This window comes from Nesoenas mayeri (genome assembly GCF_963082525.1).
Source record: "Nesoenas mayeri genome assembly, chromosome: 12".
In the NCBI taxonomy this organism is placed as follows: Eukaryota; Metazoa; Chordata; class Aves; order Columbiformes; family Columbidae; genus Nesoenas; species Nesoenas mayeri.
In genome coordinates, this window is record NC_137547.1 from 14,807,726 (window position 1) to 14,828,118 (window position 20,393).

General features: G+C 50.6%; 1 long non-coding RNA gene across 1 annotated transcript; it reads left to right on the forward strand.

The window, feature by feature from the left end:
* The first annotated feature begins 363 nt into the window (after nucleotides 1-363).
* LOC308045028 lies at nucleotides 364-1,450 on the forward strand. Its single transcript, XR_013922706.1, has 3 exons — nucleotides 364-488; nucleotides 1,128-1,212; nucleotides 1,382-1,450. It is a non-coding gene; the product is annotated as an uncharacterized lncRNA (long non-coding RNA).
* The last annotated feature ends 18,943 nt before the right edge of the window (nucleotides 1,451-20,393 follow it).

The following is a 20,393-nucleotide window of genomic DNA, read 5'->3' on the forward strand; positions in this document are numbered from 1 at the left end:
GGGAGGGCAGGGAGATGGGACAAACCCTACCACAACCCCAAGAGAGTTATCCCGGACCCCCAAGAGGACCCCAAGGGCAGATGGGACAGGTGACACACACGCCGGCAGCACTGCAGGGTGTCCGTCAGCCCAGCCTCTGTGCAGAGACCTGCTCCTGGGTGGGTGAGACGCAGCTGTGGTCTGTGTGACGGGTGGTGAGGACCTGGTGGGAACCCACGTGGCACAATGGTGAGCAGGGGCATGAGAAGGGGCCTGGCTGCGGTTTGGTGATGAGGCAAGCCAGGGCTTCTCAGAGGAGAATGAAGGTAGAAAGAGACTTCTGTGAAGATTATCTCATGTTTGTGCTACTTCTCTGGAAGGAGAAAGGAGAAGGAGACAAACGTGCTGACAGCGCTGTTTTGGAAGATGCAGTCTACAGGACATCGGATTTGGTGGCCATGAGGAGAGCTGGGCAAGGCACCGCTGGTTTCTAATGCCACTTTCCCCAGGTAAGTGCTCTGCAGGAAGAAAACACCCGAGGTACAACCCCTGAGCTGCCTTGTGCAGACTCTGCATCCCCAGCTCTCCCACCTTCCCCTTTCCAGCTCCTACCACCTTCCTCATGTACAGACCCTTGAGCCCAGCAAGCCACCAGTGTCACACCATCTCCTAGACACCTGTTAAAAGCCAAAGGTTGCAATTAAGGGGAAATTGAGGGTTAGAAATTAAAATGAGTAGGCACAAGCAACAACAAAAAACCTAGTGATCTTATCACTCTCTACAGCTACCTGCAAGGAGGTGGTAGCATGGAGGGACTTGGTCTTTTCTCACAAGTAATAAGTGATAGGATGAGAGGAAATGGCTTCAAGTTGTCAGGGGAGATTAAGATTGGATATTAGGAAAAATTTCTTCCCAGAAAGGGTTGTCGGGCATTGGAACAGGCTGCCCAGGGCAGTGGTGGGGTCACCGTCCTTGGAGGGGTTTAAGGCTCATGTAGATGAGGTTCTTGGGGTGTGGTTTAGTGGTAGACTTGGCAGTGCTGGGTTGTGGGACTTGGTGATTTTAAAGGTTTTTTTCCACCCTGAACAATTCTATTGTTCTAAGATAGGAAATATTCTCTGACTCATTCAATGCTCCCCCTGCTCAAGGCTCCAGCTGCTTTCTCTTCCTTGGCCCCTGCTTCCTCCAGCTCCTGGTGGCCTGGGCCACGCTGCACCACCAGCACACCGCCAGGTAGGAGGGAGCCTGGCAGACAGGACCCTGTGGGGACCTGCTCCTGATCAGTGGGATGATCCATGACCAGGGCTGGCAGGACCCACAAGCACTGTGGGATGGGGCAAGAAGCCTCTTGATGGGCTCAGCTGGGGCCAAGATCGTGCTGATGCTGCTGCTGTGCCAACAGGTCTCTACGAGGAGCTGATGGGGAAGGTGGATGAAGGACCAGGATGGAGGTGAGGCCCTAATCAGCCCCTTGCCAGCTCCTCCAGGTGATGGGATGCTCCTCCTTGCTCAGCTCTGGGCTCCTAGGCATGCTGCCTTCATCCCCAACATGGTGCTGTGCTGGGCCTTCCCGTCCAGCTGCACCGAAGCCACAGCTGTCAGGAAAAGCGCCGAGACCAAGCAAACAGGTGTTTCCATGGTCTGAAGAATGCTGAAGAGTAAAGGCATGAGCTTAAAACTTTTCCCCAGACTGAAACACCTCCTGGTCCACCTGCCTCTTGATGCCCATGAGACCTCTGTTTCCCAGACTCGCAGTGTGTCAGCACTGGATGGGTTTTTCCTCTGCCATGAAAGCCTCCCTGGAGATGCTGCAGCCGAAATCCCGTTCCCCGGGAGCTGGGAGCACCAGGAACAGGGCTGCCACCATGGCTGTTGCTTGGGGACTGGCTGGGCATCATCTGGCTGCTGATAAGTGATGGCTTTTGCATCTCTTGATGAGATTTCTTTTGGTGGTTTTCTTTATCCCTCCCTTATTAAACTGTTTTGGGAGAGAAGGAAGAAGTGGGGGGACATTCAGAGTTAAAACATTTGTCTTCCCAAGTCACCGTTGGGTGTGATGGAGCCTTGAACTGCTCACAATGGATGAGCATCTGCCCGCTGGTGGGAAGGAGTGAATGAATCTCTTATTTTGCTTTGCTTATGTGTGCAGCTTTTGCTTTACCTATTAGACTGTCTTTATCTCAACACATGAGTTTTCTCACCTTTGCCCTTCCAGCTCTCATCCCCAAACCTGGCAGGGATCACTGGTGAGCTCCCCCCGGCACAGAGGGGCTTTCCATGGCTGCAGGTCGGTGAAGTCTGCTTCAGCGTTCCCTGTCCGTTCTATGTGTTCTACCTGCACTGGGACCTCCGCAGATTAATCCTTCCTCTGCACCTCAGACATGATGAAGTCCAGGGAAGATGTGGCAACCAGGCTGTGCTCATACATGGCGCAAAGCTCTAGGCCCTAAACAGATGGCAGTTTTGTACCTAAAACCCCTGAGAGGAGCCTTCAGTCCCTTTTGGATCCCCTTGAAGCAAGTACCCAAATGAGCACCCATGCTGTCCTCATGGGACCGTCCTGTCCTCCTCCCCACCTGCCCCAGTGAGACCCATGGGGTTTTGGGAGGTAGTGAGAAGAGCCCCCATGCCACCCCAGCCTCTTGGGCAGCTCCATGCCGTGACCAACCAGCAGGAGCACTGTTGCTGGGAGAAAGGACACCACTCTCAAATACCACATGAAGAAAATCTTTATTTCATGGCTGTGCTCAGTGACAGGGGCTGGCAGGGCCGGCAGTGCCCCAAGAGCTGGTGCCCAGCTGGTCGATGTGGTGCCATGCTCTGGGGACTCAGTGACATCCCTCAGCATCAGGGACCTCCGCAGGCCTTTCCAGGACGATGAGTATAAACCTTCCTTCCCACTAGGATGTTGGGTGGCCTGGCTCTACATCACGAGGCACGACGTCCTTTCTTTTTTTCAAGATACTTGACTGCTTTCTTCACCCAGTCAGTCTCTGGGTCTGCACAAACCATCGTCCCGTTCCCGACCACAAACCTGATGAAATGAAAGGTGAAGCTTGGTGAGAAACTACAGCTGTAATCCCACTCGTGTCCATGCCACCCTCCCTTCCCTGCCCTCCTTTCCCTTTGACCATGCACGCTGCCCCTGGGTATTTGGTGTCCTACAAGCAGCTCATCCTGCAGCCCAATGCTTCTAGAGCCTGTGCAGAACCTTCAGGAGCTGCGATGGACTCGTGTCCTTAACTTGGCCCTGTAGAAATGGCCAGTCATGTCCTCCCATTTCCATGCTGGAAGATGGCCACCCGTGGAGGCCACACACACCTGGCCTAGTCCTGTCCTCAGATGGGATAGATGAACTGAACCCATGGTGTCCCAAGAGACAGCAAAGTGGTGGGGAAACCACCAGGACTTACACAATTGCTGGGTCAAAACATTCTGGGGGAGCTATGTAGTAGTATCCCTTCAGTTTAGCCAGCGGGAGACGGGAATGTCTGTAATCGTAGCAGCACTCACTTGGTGAGGAAGGGGCTGGAGAAAACAAAGAGAGACGGTGAACACTGGCTTTGGAAAGCAGTCTTTAAGCCCTTCCTCCATGACAAGGCTGATGCATGGAACATCCCCCAAGCTTTGCAGGTGCTGCCATGATGAGCCCCAGCTCCTTCCTTCCCGGGGCAGGAGGATGCTCCCAGTTACCACCCAGCACCAACCGGCCTGCAGCCGGCTTTGCCAAAGCCACCTGGCCCTGGGACCCTTCCCAGCACGCCAGGACATGCAGCCCTGCCCCAGCCAGGGGGTTGCTCCTCCTGCCAGCAGCACCATCCCCGCTCCACACAGGGTTTCTTGCCTGACCTCCCCAACAGGATGACCCCAACCCACAGCAGTGGCCCAGGAGGTGCCCTACCTGCATCGCAGCACAGGGACAGGGTAAGCAGTGCCGTGAGCACCAGGGCTGTCCTTGCAGTGAGCATGGTGGCTGCGGGAGGGCTCTTCCTGGGCAGCGTGCTGCTCTGCCACTTCGGAGGAGCTCAACTGTGAGCTCAGGCAAGGACGTGCTCAATTTATCCTCTCCACACCCTCCCCACATTAGCCCTTTTCCAAAGAATTTTGACCAAATTCAAGTGAAAGCTAAGGGGATTTCCATGTCACTTGGGAACATTACCGACTGAGATGATACCTAGAAAGACCAAACAGCCTTTAGCAACTTACGCGTTCACCGAGACGGGTCTGCGGTAAAGCCGCAGCGTGCACAAGGGAAGTGAAATCCTCCTCTGCAGAACCATAAACCCAAAGGCTCCCAAACCCACCAGGAGGGGACTGGTGCTGACAGGAGAGGCAAAGCCTCCGCTTTCTGTGCAAAGTCACTTTTCAGCCCCAAAGCCAACACAAATGTGCTGGAAAGGGGTGGGTGACTTGTGAACAATCTGGGGACCATTAAGTAGAAACACGGTGACTGCTGCTGCCACCAGCCCTCTGCAGTGCGACAGCTGCAAGATGTCAAATACTGCCAGAAACTGCATCACATTCCAGGCTGTTCTTGTGGAGAGGAACACATGTTTTCCACCAAAAATCCCTGTTCATAGCTGGGAAGCATATGGTGAAAGGCGAAGGGGGTGCAGCAAAGCCCACGCACAGCTCCTGACCTGAAGCTTATCCTTTCCCCATTCCTTTTCTTTTTTATTCTTTTTTCTTTCCCCAGGCTGTAAGTGCTGCGTGGAGCAGCAGGGTCCCACACAGATCCCTGGGACACCACAAATTCCCCTCATCTACTGTGAGCTACCCAAAGGGCCACCTCAAACCCTTCTTCACACTGGCATCCTCCGGCCGCCCTCTGCCCCTTTGACGCAGGACATTATGCTTGGGACTGTGTCATCACTGGGTACCTTTTATAAAACCTGAGAGAAAAACACCCAGTGGTGCGAGCTGCTTTGGCCACACCTGGGTCTCCTCAACCCCAGCTGCAGTAGGAAACACCTCCCCGATGATGATGGCTCAAGAAGGAGCCCATGCAGGGTATGCAAGGCCATTCCCAACATTGTAGACATGATTAAAGTACATACTCAGCCCCTGTAGCTGTTGTGCTTTGGCTCAGCTTCTGTGGAGAGATGGAGTCTCTACATCTCAAAAGCATGATTTGGCCCAGGAGGAGCTGCCATGAGGCCACCCAGGCTGTGCAGCTGACAGAGGGCTAAAAATAAAGCATGTCTAAACAGGTCCCACAGCCCCTAAGGACAGTGCTGGTCCTTCCTGTGTGTCTTCAACTCTGAGCTGTAATAAATTCCCTAATGGTCTCCTGCTGATCCCCAAAGACAACTTTCTCCCACAGCTTTGTGGGTGCTCCCTTCCCTTCTTGGCCACCTCCACTCTGCCCCAAGCAGACTCTCTTCTTGCAGACTCACCTGCCTCTCCAGGAGCCTCTCCCCCAAATATGGGCCATGGCTACTGGGACCAGAGGAGCCCCCCACCCATGGAGATTGTTCCGGCAGACAGCCTTTTGGAGACCACAACACTCTATGAGCTGCATCAAATCCATAACACCAAGCTGGGGACGTGGGCCATATTTCTGCTCCTGATGCATTTTTTTGTCTTGCCTGTGATACACACAGGAACAGGACCACCAAGCACAGGTGGCACGACACTGTCATACCTGTGGCAGGTGTCCTTAAGCTGTGGGAACACAGGCTCCCCTGCAGCCACAGACCAAGGAAGCACAGAGCCTGCCATCCAACAGCTGGACCCTGAGCAACACAGAAGCATTTGGGGGATGATAAGCATGGTCTTGCTGCAACCCCATGGCATGTCTTCCCCTGGCCTGGGGCTCCACCCAACCCTTCCTCAGCTATAGGGGATGCTTTAGGTGAGCGGCCAGGACAGCACGTAGTGCTGGTGGCTGAACAAGCACGGGGACAGCCAGCAGACAGGGAAAAGGGAAGAGACTGCTCCGGACAGAGAGAACTTTGAGAAGTACAAATGCTAGTGGGGAGCCACTTCTGCAGAATTTTGCTTGCTTCCCTGGCAGGAGATCTGGCCTGGATGCTCTGCTTCCCCTTTCTCAGGTTTTTGAGACATGGCTACAACAGCCAGATAATTCACAATTCCCTGGAGAAACTTTGATGTTTATCCTTCTGTTTTGGGGAAGGCAAATGCTGATGTGCAGTCATTAACTTAGGAGCCCTGGAAAGCCCCACTGCTGGTCCACATTCCCTTCTCATTTGAATGGGCTCTGGAGAATTTACTTGTTTACATAAAAGACAAACAGCATTGTCTTGATTTTGCAAGAGGAGGAGGGGAGCTTGGAGCCATTTCAGGTGCAGCGTTTGCCAGAAAACATGTCGGTATGGGGAGGAAGGAGCCGGGCAGAACAAGACCCACAGTTGGAGATGAGGTCTCAGCAGATAAGTAAGCACACCCAGCTCTGCTGGGAAACAGCCAGACAGTCATCGGGCTGCTGGGTGAGCACAGGCTCTGTGCCACAAAAGCAGCTGGGCTGCCAAGGCAGGAGAGAGGTGGCTGAGCATCACCTGAGCATCAGCGAGTGCCTGAAACCTGCCTCCAAGGGGGCGGTGGGAGGGTTAGGAATAATAGAATAGTTTAGGTTGGAAGGGACTTTCAAAGGTCATCTAGTCCCAGCCTCCAGGAATAGAAATTTCCCCATTATCTTCTGTTCTACCCAGTCACATTGAGTCTTTTCCATTTCCAATAGGAATAATTCTAGTTTTCCTATTAAAACTTCAGCTTTCTGAGCACAAAGGCTCTCCACATTTCTTTGGGGTGCCCTCTCAAGGGTGTCTCCAGCTCCATTTTGAAGCTCTGGTTGACTCAGGGTACAGTCACAAACCAAAGATGATGCTCCCGTTCCTCCTTGGAGCCAGCACTCACCCTGCAACTCCAGGTGTGACCATGCCAGCACCTACAGCCTAGAAGGACACTTGAAGAGGAAAACAAGAGTGTCTTCCAAAGCCTGCTTCCTACAGCTGGACACTGGGGACCACCAAGTACTGGAAGCCAGTGACCCAAGCCGCATCCTGTGCAGTAAGTCCTGCCCAGTGTCATGAGACAGGGAGGCTCCAGGAAGGACGTGTCCAGCAGACCTTCCCTGGTGGACTATCTGCACCAAGTCCTTGGACAAGCTCACCCACCGGCACAGGGGACGGAGTGGAAACTCAGCACAGCCAGGCAGGGAGCCCTCACCACCATGATCAAGCAGAGATGCAGGGGTGGATACGCCTGGACCAGAAACTGGAAGTGTTCCCTTTGCCGAGGAAGAGAAAAAAAAAAGTATGTGACGCCAGTTCCTCAAATGCCTAAAAAGGAGAACATTTTTCCATTTTTTCCTCCACTGAGGTCAGTGAGGTTGATCAGCTGCCTCCGGGTTAATTGAAGGAGGGATCTGGGGTGTCAGGAGGAGCTGCTGCTCCCAAGGGAGAATCTGCACTGTAGAGGCTTCTGTGTCAGGTAGCAATGAGGGTAAACGATGCTTGGTGAGGACTTCAGTCTCCTTTTTCCAACCTTGACCTTTTTTGAGCTCCTAGAGATAAAGATGGCTGTGGAGAGCTGCTTCAGCTCAGCTTTTATAACAGAAAAGTAATAGGACATGGAAGCAATGTCATCCTAATTTTTGGCACTTTAATTCTGAACAGAATTAGTCCTGATAACTCCAAGGAGGCAGTAGAACAAGTTAAGAATTCACTTCCTCCTTAGTTTTTCATTAGGATAAACCCCAGCAATTGGAAAAATAGATTCAGTTGAAAGAATATCCCTAGATACGGTATTTAAAAAGTATTTGTGCCAACTATGGTCTGAGATGGCAAGTTGACATCACATACCTCCTTGGATGGCTCCTCTCTCTTTATATTATATATTATATATTATATATTATATATTATATATTATATATTATATATTATATATTATATATTATATATTATATATTATATATTACTTTGTGGCCTTGTAGCTCCTCTGTCAGAATTCAAGGGTGCTTCAGAAATGAAGCTTCCTCCGTCACCTGAGATGGTCACTGAAGAGACACGACTCTGGAGAGCCCTGACGACCTCTGTGTTTACCCAAGGAGCACTTCAGCTATGAGAGCAGCCCTTGCAGTGACACAACCTTCATAAAGGTGGAGATTAAGCAAAACCAAAGCATGGAAGTCCCACAGCCACACAGCTTAACTGCGGCTGTGCAAGCAGAAAGCCCAAGCAGCAAAGGGGACATCTGCATTCTGCTGAGCCGGCATTATAAAAGTGCTGGTGCATCAGCTTGACCAGAGGCTGCCCTAAGCATGAGCAACAATTCATGGAAAAACCACCACTCCAAGCAGGGACAGACATCTCGTAAGTCACAATCCAAGGAGGATAGAAACTGCAGGGTCTCTGCTTCACAAGAATTACTGTGTCCCTCACACTTCACCCTGGAGTGAAGTCAGGGTTGCAGAAGACAGTATCAGAGGTGTCACATTGCCAGGTCCAGGTTGCAGGGATCAGTGAGAGGGGGCAAGCCAGGACCCAAGGGTGACCCCAGCATAGGCAGTGCCTTCACCAGCAAGATAAGGTCCCACAGGGTCTGAGCATGGGGAACAGAGCTGGGTGCTGGTAACAGAGTCCATCGGTGGTCCCAGATACACCAAAGTGAGGAACCAGATCCAGGATCATTTGTGAGGGTTAGGGAGCATCAGCAGGAGATGGGGACAGAGAGAGGGCTACAACACAAATGGGATCTATCCAACCAGGAGACAAAATACTTACAGAATAGGTCCAAGGTCTATGCAAAAGGTAGGTCCAGAGCCAGGACATCAGACCAGAACTCTTATAACACACTCAAAGCAGGGACTAAAGACTCAAGCCTGAGATTAAGTGGATCTCCTGGCCCTTGGGAAGAGGGTGGGAGTATGTGTGTGTGAGGGTGAGTCCATCCACAGGTGAGGCTGGTCAGGGTGATTAAGACCAATTAATGCCCTCAAGGCCTGCTATTTTCCCATCTGATGGATCCTGTGGGAATGTGAAGGCATGGAAGTGAGCCTGTATGGAGTCCCAGTGACTCCCCTTCTCATTGGGTCAATCAAAACAGCTGGCTAATGAAGTGGTGGAGAGGGTTTGCACTGAAGCGGAGTTGGAAACCAAAGATGTGGGTCAGCAAGGGACCAAGGCACACCATGACCATGGGATCCCTGTCTCTGTGGGCTGTGACAAAACCTCAAGGCAGAAGCACATGTCTTGCACATTAGGTACATGCAGAAGACAAACCTTGTCCCACCTGAGCATGACAGAGTTGGCATTAATCATCTCCTGGGCCAAATTCTACACCTGAGGCAGCCCATGGACCTCCAGAAGAAGCATGGGACATGCACAGCTGGACATCCTGCACACAAGGTCTTTCTTTGCACTGTCTGATGTAGTGAAGCCAGGGAGCAGCAGCAAAGCCTGTGTGTGTGCCACCAGCTGGCTGAGGGACTAAGTGTCCAAAAGCTCCTTTAGAACCTCAAGACACAGCCCCGAATGTCCCCGCGCTGGCGCCTGTGATCACTCTGCCTGTCGGAAATGATTCATCGCTGTCGGGGCTGACTTGTTTATACAGCCTCCCCTTCCCTCGCCTGCCCTCTCCCTGTAACAGAGAGGAGAAAAGAAAAAGGAACTGCTTGTCTTTCTACGGAGTTCCTTATCCCCAACATGACCTTTCTGGCCTGGTGATTTATCTGGGGAAAGTTTTCACAGACCACACCATCTCCCCAGCGTGCCGGTGGTTGTGGGGCTGGGCATGGCAGGATGAGGGCTCCTGAAATGCAAGGGAGATGCTCATCCTTCGCCCTCTTGCTCCGTCCAGCTCCCGGCTCCAGGCAGGACCCTGGGCACTGACTCCTTTATTGCATCGCCTTTCCCAGCTCTCCTCCCCGGCACTAGAGGAGCACACAAGAGCAGCCCAAAGCCTGGCTGGGGTGGAAGAGGTCCTAGCTCAGCCCTTGGCCTCTTGCCCCACTACGGAACCGACCTGGAGCATAATGTTTGTTTTCTGTGGACTCCTGTTTAGTTGTGGCTTGGCTGAAACAAAGCACGACCCCTGTTCTCCCAGGGAAGTGATGGACTCCCCAGCATTGGACACTTAAGATTCAGCTGGACAGGGTGCTAGGCCATCTTGTCTAGACTGTGCTTCTGCCAAGAGAGGTTGGACCAGATGATCCTTGTGGTCCTTTCCAACCCAGTGTTCTATGATTCTGGTTTTTTCTGTATTTCCTTAGCAGGATGGGAAATGTGACTCCCTGTGAGAAAATATATTCCCTGAAAACTTTTTGTGAGACTGAAGCCCATAAACAGTGAGAAGGTGGAGCAATAGCCTGTCCACATCACCTGCACCAGCTTTGCCATCTCGGCGATGCTTGGATTCCCCTCATGGTGCTTAATCACATGAATTTATCTCTGCATCTCTGCAGGAACCAGGCCTGGTCATCCAACCCTAAGCTGAATCACCCAAGGACAAGAGTTTTTAACATAAAGACTTTATGACTTTTACGTCTAAGAAAAGGTACAGAACATAAATCTTGGGCACACACTCATATATACTCAATACACAAATGAATCAGAGCTTGTAACAGCCACTGTGCTCTACAACAAATGACACTTTAAGCCCTGGGAACCAGTGACACTTGCAGGCTCCCTCCTTCTGAGTCGTCATTCACCTTCTGCCCTTCCAAACTGCACAGCATCAGGCAGAGAGGAGCAGCGGTTCCCTCCTACCCCCGGATTTAGCGCTACCCATGAGGGCTGCCAGCACCCTGCCTGCTGCCATCCCTGGGAACAGGAGAGAGGGGCAAGGCGAGGACAAGGACTGGTCCAAGCTGGAGGAGAAGCTCCTCCTGTTGAGGAGCCATCCATGGTGGGAGCCATCCATGAAGCCAAAACCAGCATCCTTACAAAACCACGGCGAGAATCAAAGTGGTCAGATCTGCCTGGTGAACATTCATCTCCCCAGCACCGCTCCAGGCTGAGGACTTAGCCGATAGCCAGACAAGACATGTGCCCACTCCATTTGCTGTAGTTCCTGGAGAGCGACCCAGCTTCCATGGACATGCCCAAGCCATCCAAGACCAGCAAGAAAACAGACAAGGCGCAATGTTTTCCAATGTTCCCAGAAAGGTCTCAACTCTGCAACGTTCCAGTAGCAAGGACAGGATATTACATATGTTCAAATGGCTAGAAAATTTTACTACAAAAATAACATCTCTAGTGTTTTACATATAAAATAATGCCATAGTACACCACCTCACAAACTGTGGTGCCACAAACCTCCATTGTACAGGAGCAGGACAGATGGGGAGGTGGTGCTGACAGCTCCTGATTTACCCTCCAGGTAAATAAACCACAACCAGTGTTACACAACTGGGCTGCACAGGAGTGCTGCTGCACAAGGAGTGGTTTCACCCAAAATTCCTAATTACAGTTAATCTGATTGCATTCTGTACTTGCAAAGTTCAAGATTAGTTCCTAGCTCATTTCTTTTAAGACAGCAATATGTAGAAATAAAGGACTGAACGAAGGAAGAAAACAAATACCATTGCAGTCCATCTTCATCCTCCAGGGATGGACAGATGGATGCCCTGGAGGTGCGATCTGATGGATCTAACACACCATCTTCCTCTAGGTCCGCTTTGCAACTGGCACACCATTTTTGCTTTTATTGCATTGCTTATTATGTGGTTTTGTTTTCATTTTTTACGTGCATATTCATACTTTGGGATCGGATCCACTGAGTTTGGCTAGAGGAAGTTCTGACCCTTGATATGTATCTCTACCTATAAAGTATCTTATTGTGAAGACCTTTTCATGCTCCAGCAAAAATCGTGCTGGAGTCCATGTCCAATAAGGGCTTTGAGGAACTGACCGCAAACAAGAGATACAGCAATGTCTAGATGTGTAAAAAGCAAAACCAACTTGGGTTAAAAAAAGCCTGGTACTGTTACAGATTTAATAACCTGGTGATCAGTGCTGTACATAAAAGAAAAACTAAAATGCAGCTGAAGTGTAGGACCATGAACAGGCATTTTGTAATCTTTTGTTGATCGGCAAACATGCTTCTTTCTAGAGGCAATATAGGACCAGAATGACGACACGTCTGCTGCAGTTGAGTAATTCCTATATGACTAAATCCAGAGTTGCATTTAGCTCTTCCAAAAGAGTATTTCCTGAATTTTGTGTTTGCAGAGAACAGCAAAAGCCCTCCAGTGTTATCACAGGAATAACAAAATTGAGTGACAAAGAACATACTCAGTGCCGACAGATGTTGCAGAGAAAGGGGGCTGGATTTCAAGGAGGAGGTCGATTACGGGTTGCCAGCTCCTCTGAATGTGAAACGGTTAGCACTGACCTGCAGTTTCCCAACCAGATACAGTTTTTGTCGCCTCTGTATGACAAGCTAGACCACCCTTCGTGTCTCCGGCAAGAGTAAATGGGGTATTTGGTCAGCCCATGGAGTGCCAGCACCCCGCTGACCACCAGCATCGGTCTTGGTCTGACAAAGCAGCAACCTGAAGTGCAAAGAAAGAAGCAGCAGAGAACTTGTTAAGTGCAAATTGCGTGGTTTTGCCGTTAAGATTGCTCAAGGTGGTTGAATCTGAGTCCAGCAGTGGGGTGAGTGGGTGGCTGCTTGGCTGGGCTGTGGTAAAACGCAGAAAAATTCCCAGCAGGAATTTGGAAATTCAGTTCTGCCCACCACCTGGCAGAGAGCCAGCAAGCAGCTCTAGAACAGCGACAGCCTTTGTACCTAACAGTGCCAGAAAGATAAAAGCAGCATCTCATTTATTTCCAAAATACCATAATTGGTCAATGATGACTTAGATATATTTCTGGACATTCTGCTCTGCAAAAAACACAGTTTTCACTGGTACTTTTATTCCCTTTTGTGCTTCCTACCGGTCACCTGCAGCAACACAACATATAGTTTAGGCCAAAAATGTTTATACCATAAAGCACTCAGATTACTTCCATTGGAAAGAAATTGTTTTGATGTTCTGCCTTCTGGTAGAGCAAGCCCTGTATCATTTCCCTTGATGTTTCTTCTCTTTTGATTCCAAATTTTAGATACAGCCATACAGCAGCGACACTGCAAGCCATCAGACCACCTACCAGAGAAACTGGGATGACAAAATGCATTTGAGATCCTGACAAGAAGCGAGGAAGAGGCAAATTGCTTGGTCTTTCTGTAGTCATCTGTGTTCTGGCTTGGCCTGAGAACGTTTGGCTAGTAAAAACTAACATATCTGAAGGACCTTGCTTTCCTATAGATGATGAATAATCAACTGTTCTAGTACCAAAAGCATCTGCAGAGGAACTGGAAACCTTGTTGATATGGACAGAAGGACCTTCGCCTGTAGCAGTTGTGGGGTTTAGAGTAGAAACTGAAGTAGTCGCTGGTGGAACTGGTGTGGCTGGGACTGTGGCAATCTCCCTGCTGTCTAGGATGGAGTGGAGATCTGGACTAAAACTGTTAGACACAGTATGTGATGTGTTGGCTCTTGCACTTTTAGGGTCCAGGGATTCATTTGGAGAAAGTACAGGATATTCTGGTCCTTCAGTAATAGCCATGGGGTCTGAATTTGCAGTAGGAGAGGTCAAATCTTGAACATCAGCCATAGCATTTGCAGTGTGTCCTACAGGTTCTTCTGTAGATCCTACAGCCTTGTCAAAGCCGTGCACAAGAGCCGTGGGACATGGGGTGGTCTGGCTGAAAACCATGCCTGCTGCAAAAGTTGCTGACGGTGCAGGAGATTTTAAGGAATCTCTGTTTGCTTCTAGAGTGACTTCAGAGCGGGCAGCACCTTCCCAGATCACAGGGGACAATCCTGCAGGGAGCTGGGTGGTTTCCTGTGTGGCTGGCGGGGACTTGCTGGACGCCTCTGTCCTGGCAGCAGGAACATGTATTCTCTCCAAAACTGTTGTGCTGGTCCCTTGGAAGAAACTAGTTGGAGCAGTGGCTTGTGATGGAGCTGTTACTGTAAGACCAACGTGTTTCTGGAAGACACCAGGCCCTTCTGGTGCCGCTGCTGGGGTGGCATCCCGGGGAAGTGGGGAGGCTGCAGCCTTTTTCTGGTCCAGTTTCTCTACGATCTTCTTCACCCACTCTGCCCCTGGATCTGCACAAATCTCCATGGACTTCAGAGTAGTAAATCTGAAAATAAAAAGGCATCACTTACTGGATAAAGGAAACACTGTTTTAGATGATCAGCATGATGGGGAAGACAAGGCATGCTGATAGTAAACACCAGCATGTTGGATATATTATTTCAGGAAGGGCAGGTGCATCTGAGATCTGACGGAATGAGGAGTAGCTGAACATGACGCATGGGTGAAGGATTTCCCCTAAGAAGATTTTATCTATTGAGAGTTTTTTCCTGGTGTTTGGGCACAGTGTTTGGCACCAATGCTCAGAGCAGGAAGCTCTGCAGGCCCCAGCTGCCCAGGGCCAAGCATCCACGAAGATAAAACCCTCTGATTTACTGAGCAAGATGAGGCTTCCCATGGTCAGCCCAGGAGGGCCACTTTGGAGCAACCTCTTGGGCTGCCATAAAGTCTCCATGGTGCCTCATCTTTAGTCTAAGTTGAAAACTACAATTATCCTGGGGAAAAAAAAAAAGTAGCTTTTCACATCTCCAGACATGCTCACAAGTCTGAGTTTGTCAGCAGAGAAAATACTTGCTTTCACAGAAACACGCAAGCTCTTGTCCTGCATGCTTCACTGCCCCGTTCTGCCGACAAGTATGTCAGTGCGTCCCTCTTCCCCCCTTATTTCTGCCTGTCTCTCTCTGTGCATGAGCCCCTGATCTCTGCTGGAGGCTGTTGGTCTTGAAATAAGGAAAAAACCCACCCACCCTTCAAATAAATGCCAGCGTTTGCTCGATTTCCAGGCAGCTCCTTGCTCCAAACCAAGGGCACTTGCTGTCAGTTTAACGCGTTATTGGTGTTGGGGGGCGCAGGGCATGGAGGGGCGGTGGGGCAGAGCTTACATGATGGCTTGTTTGCTGCAGCGGGGCTCGGTCCTGCGGTAGCTCCTTATCCGCTTTGCTGCTATCGGAGATGAGAAATGGCTGCACTCTATGGAGCACTTCAGAGGTGCTTTGGGTTGCCCTGAAATAAAGTTTTCAACATATTACACACTGGCTATAGGTACTATAAAAATCAGCACAGTTTCTTTTTCTGTTTCTCTGGGGAAAAGGAATCCAAAGATTGCTATGAATGTTTCCAATCCCTGCTAAAATGACAAGAAGATAAATCCCATCAGGGCCAAGATTGTTTGTATCACCCAAACAGGTGGTAAGATACCCAGAAAACTGAAAAATAATAATTATATATATTTATATAAAGCACTGTGAAAATTGTGGGGCTCTTGAGACACAGTTGCACATTGCTCTATAGGATGTGCAAGCACTGGCTGGACGTCCTTTGTGCAAGCACCCGGACCAGCAGGTCCTATCCCCTTTGGGTCACAGGAGGACTACTCTCAGCATGGTGTCCAGAAGAGACATTGCTTCATCCCAAAAAGACCTGCTACAATCATCACCAACGAGGTCTTGGTGCATGTGGTGCAGATCACAGGGCAGCACGCTCAACCTCTCACCTGGAGCAGTCAGGTCTCTTTCTTCTGCAGGAGTTTCCCTCTAGGTGAGCATCCTGCCTCTTTGTTTGCTGGTATGTGATCTCTGAACACCACTTGTACTCAGAGAAAAGGTGCAGAGAAAGAACCTTTTGGTGAACAACACATTGCTCCCGGAGATATAACAGCCCAGTTTCCCAGCAGTTTCTCATAAAACAACTCTTTTCCATCCCTACCAGAAAATGTGGTTTTCATTTTGCAAAGTGTAAAAATAAAACCCCACTTGACGCCCTCAAGGGGCAAAGCCAGTCACACCACAGGGGACCCTTCGTTCCTGCTCCAACAACAGGCTTCTGCCAAGTGAGGGGAGGTTGCACAACGCAGCCTCGAAATTGGTTTCTGACGTCCCAGAGGACAAGACTTAGAAAAACAAGCCCTGACTTATCCAAGGCCCTCGTGAAGAAAGAAACTGCAGTCTAGTTCAGATCAAGCAGTCTCTACAAAATGTTGTGTTGGATTCCCAGATGAATTTGGTGAATCTGAAGCAGTTCAGTTAGGAATGATCCAGCCATTGGGAGCAAGAATGAGCATCATAGCAGCACTCTCAGCTCTTTTGATCCATTTACCGGGAAAACCCACGGCTGCAAAAAAATCCAAAGCAAACACTCCTGTGGCCCCTCCACAGAAGCACACGTCAATCTCTATGTCTCTGTAATCTTAAAGCAAAACTCTGTTAACACAATATGTTTTCTGTGGAACTCTAGGCCCAAGAATACCCACTCAGGAATTATCAGCTTCCAAATTAACTTCCAAATTAGCCACAGGACATACTGCTGGTGTCCTCCACTTTCAGCAGCACTGTTCAGCAAAACAGGCACAGCAACAAGAGAGCTGATCCTTCCCTGTGGACAGTCAGGGAGGTGCATGGCATGGGCTGCTCCCAAATGTCATTCTCCTCTGATAACCATTAATTGATTTTCCAATTATTAGCACCAGCGCAAATGGTTTGCAATGAGCTGAACTGCTGGTGTGTTTTTCCCTGAGTGGAGGAGCTCGGAAAGCACCTTCTAAGGAGAGAGTGGTGTCAGAGGGAGCACAGAGCCAGTCCTGCTAGTTAGTCCCTGTCTCCCAGGACACACAACCCAGTTCTCCAAGCTGCACCTGAATCTTTATCAAAGGGACCTCAGGGACACCTGGGATCCAGCTGTTTATCCACCTGGGGGCACTGCTCCTGGGAACCATTGGTTCCTGCTTCTCAGCGTGGTTCCTCAGGAGATCCTGGCCAGGGAGCACCACCAGCCTTTTTCTCTGCAGAGCCAGATTGATTTCAGCACTTTAGAGGAGATGGTCACTTGGCTACAGGCAAGCACAGCCAGGCAGTGCCGAAGCAGGCAGCAGGTTCTCAGGGCAGGGTAAGCTGCCCTGTGTCCCTATTGCCCTGTGTCCCCATTGTCAGGTGTCCTCATTGCTCTCTTTACTCAGGCCAGCCCTGGGCAACCTGCCCATAGGTGTGAGGAGAAGCCGCAGCCCCATCCCCAGCTGCCCTTCTTGCTGTCCTCACTCCTCCCATCTGGTGGCAGCAGGGCACAGCTCCTAAAGGCTCTTTGCCCCTGTCCCCACGGTGGGAATAGATCACCCTTTTGCCCTGGGCGAAGTCCAGCTTTGCGTTTGCCGACGAGAATCCAGCTGCCAGCCTGGCATCCCACCTGGGTTAATTGCTGCCTTGGGCGGCAGTCACTGCTCTGTGCCATAGATGACTTAAACTGAGACCACCTGAGGAGAGGTGTGCCCACCTCCTCCCGGTCCCCCAGCCTCACTCAGCACCACTGTGGAGCACATAAAGATCTTTATTCAGTGAACAGGGGAGTGTTTTTCCCCTGTGCACATGCACACACACAAACACCCTGCATAGGCACTGGGGCTGCAGGTGACAGTATCCACCCCTTGCAGTAAGGGGACCTCAGGGTACCTGTGTGGACAGCCACCCATCCTTGGACAGGCTGCCATCTGCCCCCATGGCATGTCCCTAGGGGACATGAGAAAAAGGGGAAAAGAAGTGCATTACACTTATTTTCAGTGATCCAAAAGTCTCTCGGACATTCTCACCACCCACCCTCAGGAGCGACAAAAGCCATCACGGGGCTGCTCAGACTTCCCTGTTGCCCGATCGCTGCTGTAGGCTCCTCGTGCCACTTCCCAAGCCCAGCCCGATCTGGCTGTGAGACCCTTCACAGCCCAAGAAGGTCCCTTGGTGCCCGTAGCCCCATCCAGTGTCACCTACTCACCCGTCCCCTTCACCAGCCCCTCCTGAACCCGGCAGCTCCCTGGGGAGCTCAGGGGTGGCAAGCAGAGCTGGGACTCACCTCCAGCCAGGGTCATCAGGCACAAGACCCACAGCACAAAGAGGACCTGAAAAGAAAGAGCCTTCATGTTCCTGTGGTCGGCAGCAGGAAAGACATGCAGGGAAGGATTACGGGCAGTATTTCCCTCTCCTGATTGCTTATTGCATCCTCTGGAGCAACACAGCTACTGCAGCTCATTCCCGGATTATGAAGCCCCGCTACAGGGTTTAAGCTGTTATTCAGCTTCCCCCGCATGCGTCCCGGGGTGACGACAGGAGGAGGAGGGAAGAGAGGGATGGGGAGGAAATATCGTCCGCTCCAGAGCTAGACAGCTCCTGGAATTCCCCGGCTGCACTTACATCAGCTTTTCTTAGCGCAGGCAGGTCAGCCCCAGCCTCTTTGGCAAATTATCCATTCAGGCACAGACTTTCAGGAGTCAGCTGCTCCTTCCTCCTCTCCCACTGATGTGTCCCATGGCCAGACAGTCCCTTCTAAGGCACTTCTGTCCTCAGGCTTGTGATGCTCTCCCCACCTCAAATCCCCAGCTCCCCCATGCACATTAAGCTCACTATTTACTCCAAATGCAAAAGCAGCTATTCCCTTCCTTTTTGGCAGCCATCTTATAACAGCAGCACTTGTCATTAGGCCAAAATCAGGATCACAAGTTCCTCAGCCAGACTGGTGAGCTCAGGCCAGGCTGCCTCTTAGGAGACGGGAGCATCACCAAAGCAAGGAGTAAGCAGGGACCCAGTGGTGTCCCCACACAGCTCCTTGTTCCCCAGGCATGTTTTATCTGAGATGTGTGCTTGTTACTGCAGTCCCAGCTTTCAGTATAAGGCAGGCTCTGAGCCACGGGGGTCCTGCTGATGCTGAGAGCAGGAGTATGAGGTCCGCAGATCTGCAGCACCCAGGCCAGCTGTGTGGCCTATTGGCACCAGCACAAAGCCAGGCCTAAAGCAGACATAGCAACACAGCAGTCACATCCTGCACCTTTACTTTCTCTTTCATCCCGGTAGAACAAAATATGTTTCCCCTACCGACTCTCTCAACTGAGAGATGAAGATAAGATTAGGACTGAGACAGTGTGGCTGCCCCTGAAATGTTTTTTTTCCCCAGAATTTTCTTAAGGCTGGTGGAAACCTGGGCTGTGGGAAATTCCAACTGTTCCACTTAGGATTTTATTCTTAAGAGTGAAAACTCCCCAGGTTTCCATATGGTGCATTTTAAAAACATTTGGTGAAACTCCCAGCCTGTAACTTCAGCCTTTTGCTTATATTGTAATAGAAGATAATTCAGGGAAATAAAATATAAATTAAGACCTCAAACTAGTCTCTTTGATCCAGCCAGAACAGAACCTGCTGCATCTGTTAGCTTGTTTTCTGGCCTCTTCCCTAACAGTGTTTTCTCAGGCTGGGCAGAGCCTTACAATAAATTTTGATTCCAGGAACTACCATTGCCTGAGGCCACTGGGCACCTTGGCTGCTGGAACTGGTGTCGCAGCCCACACATGTTCATATCTCCCCTAAAGAAACAGGTTTTGCTTCTTCTGCAAAAGGTTTACTGCCAGCCACGGATAAAGCTGAGGAAAGGCTCCAGCACGCACATAATGTGGGAGGATGTGTGTTTGCTAAAGGCAGGACTTGCCACGGGCGTTGTTGGTTTTAAGGTGCAAACAGCTCTTTGGCAGGGTAAAGCAGACTGGGCTGGCGATGATTTCACCTGGTAGGGGACTCCTCCAGGACACTCTGAGACCTTCCTTTGCTCCCCATGAGCCTGGCAGCTGGATTCAGAGGTGGCATCTGCACAAGGAAATCCCACAGCTGGAGGACAGCTGCAGCCTCACGGCAGCTCCACAGGACATTGCAAACTTTAAAGTGCCAGCAGCAGCACAAGTCTAAACCACCAGCTAATCCTTGCAGTTCCCACCAAAAGCAGGACGCAGAGGCACAGCGATCAGCTCCGATGAGCAGCAACAAGCCTGGGCTGCAGCTGGCAGAAAACTGGCGTCATCAGTCCCAACCCGTGTCCTGCACCACCCTCCCCATCCCATCACACATCTGCCCCTCCAGCACACCAGTCCCAGCCACCTACCGCGTTTCTTCTAGATCTTGCGGTGTTTAAAATCCCAGAGGACTCACTGTAGCCCAGGAGATATTTTGCTGTAACTAGTGATAAACCACAGGGCATTGTATCGATCTGACAGTGGAGGATCTCAGGATTTCTCCAGGCTTGTCTTTGCTTCAGCTGGTTTTAGCTTCTTCAGTTATGATGGAAATAGTCTAGGCAATTGCTGTTGTCAATCTGATTTGGTTTTGCATTAGTTTCTAGGAATAACAAGTACTTACTCAGCCTGGGTCTGGGACTGCAGATTAAATTGTGATGTGGATGAGGGCAGGCAGAGGAGGACACCAGCAATCCCAGTCCATAAACATGAGTCACAGCACCTAAGCAATGGAGTGTGCAACCCTGCAAGTCAGGGACTACCAGCTCTCTAGG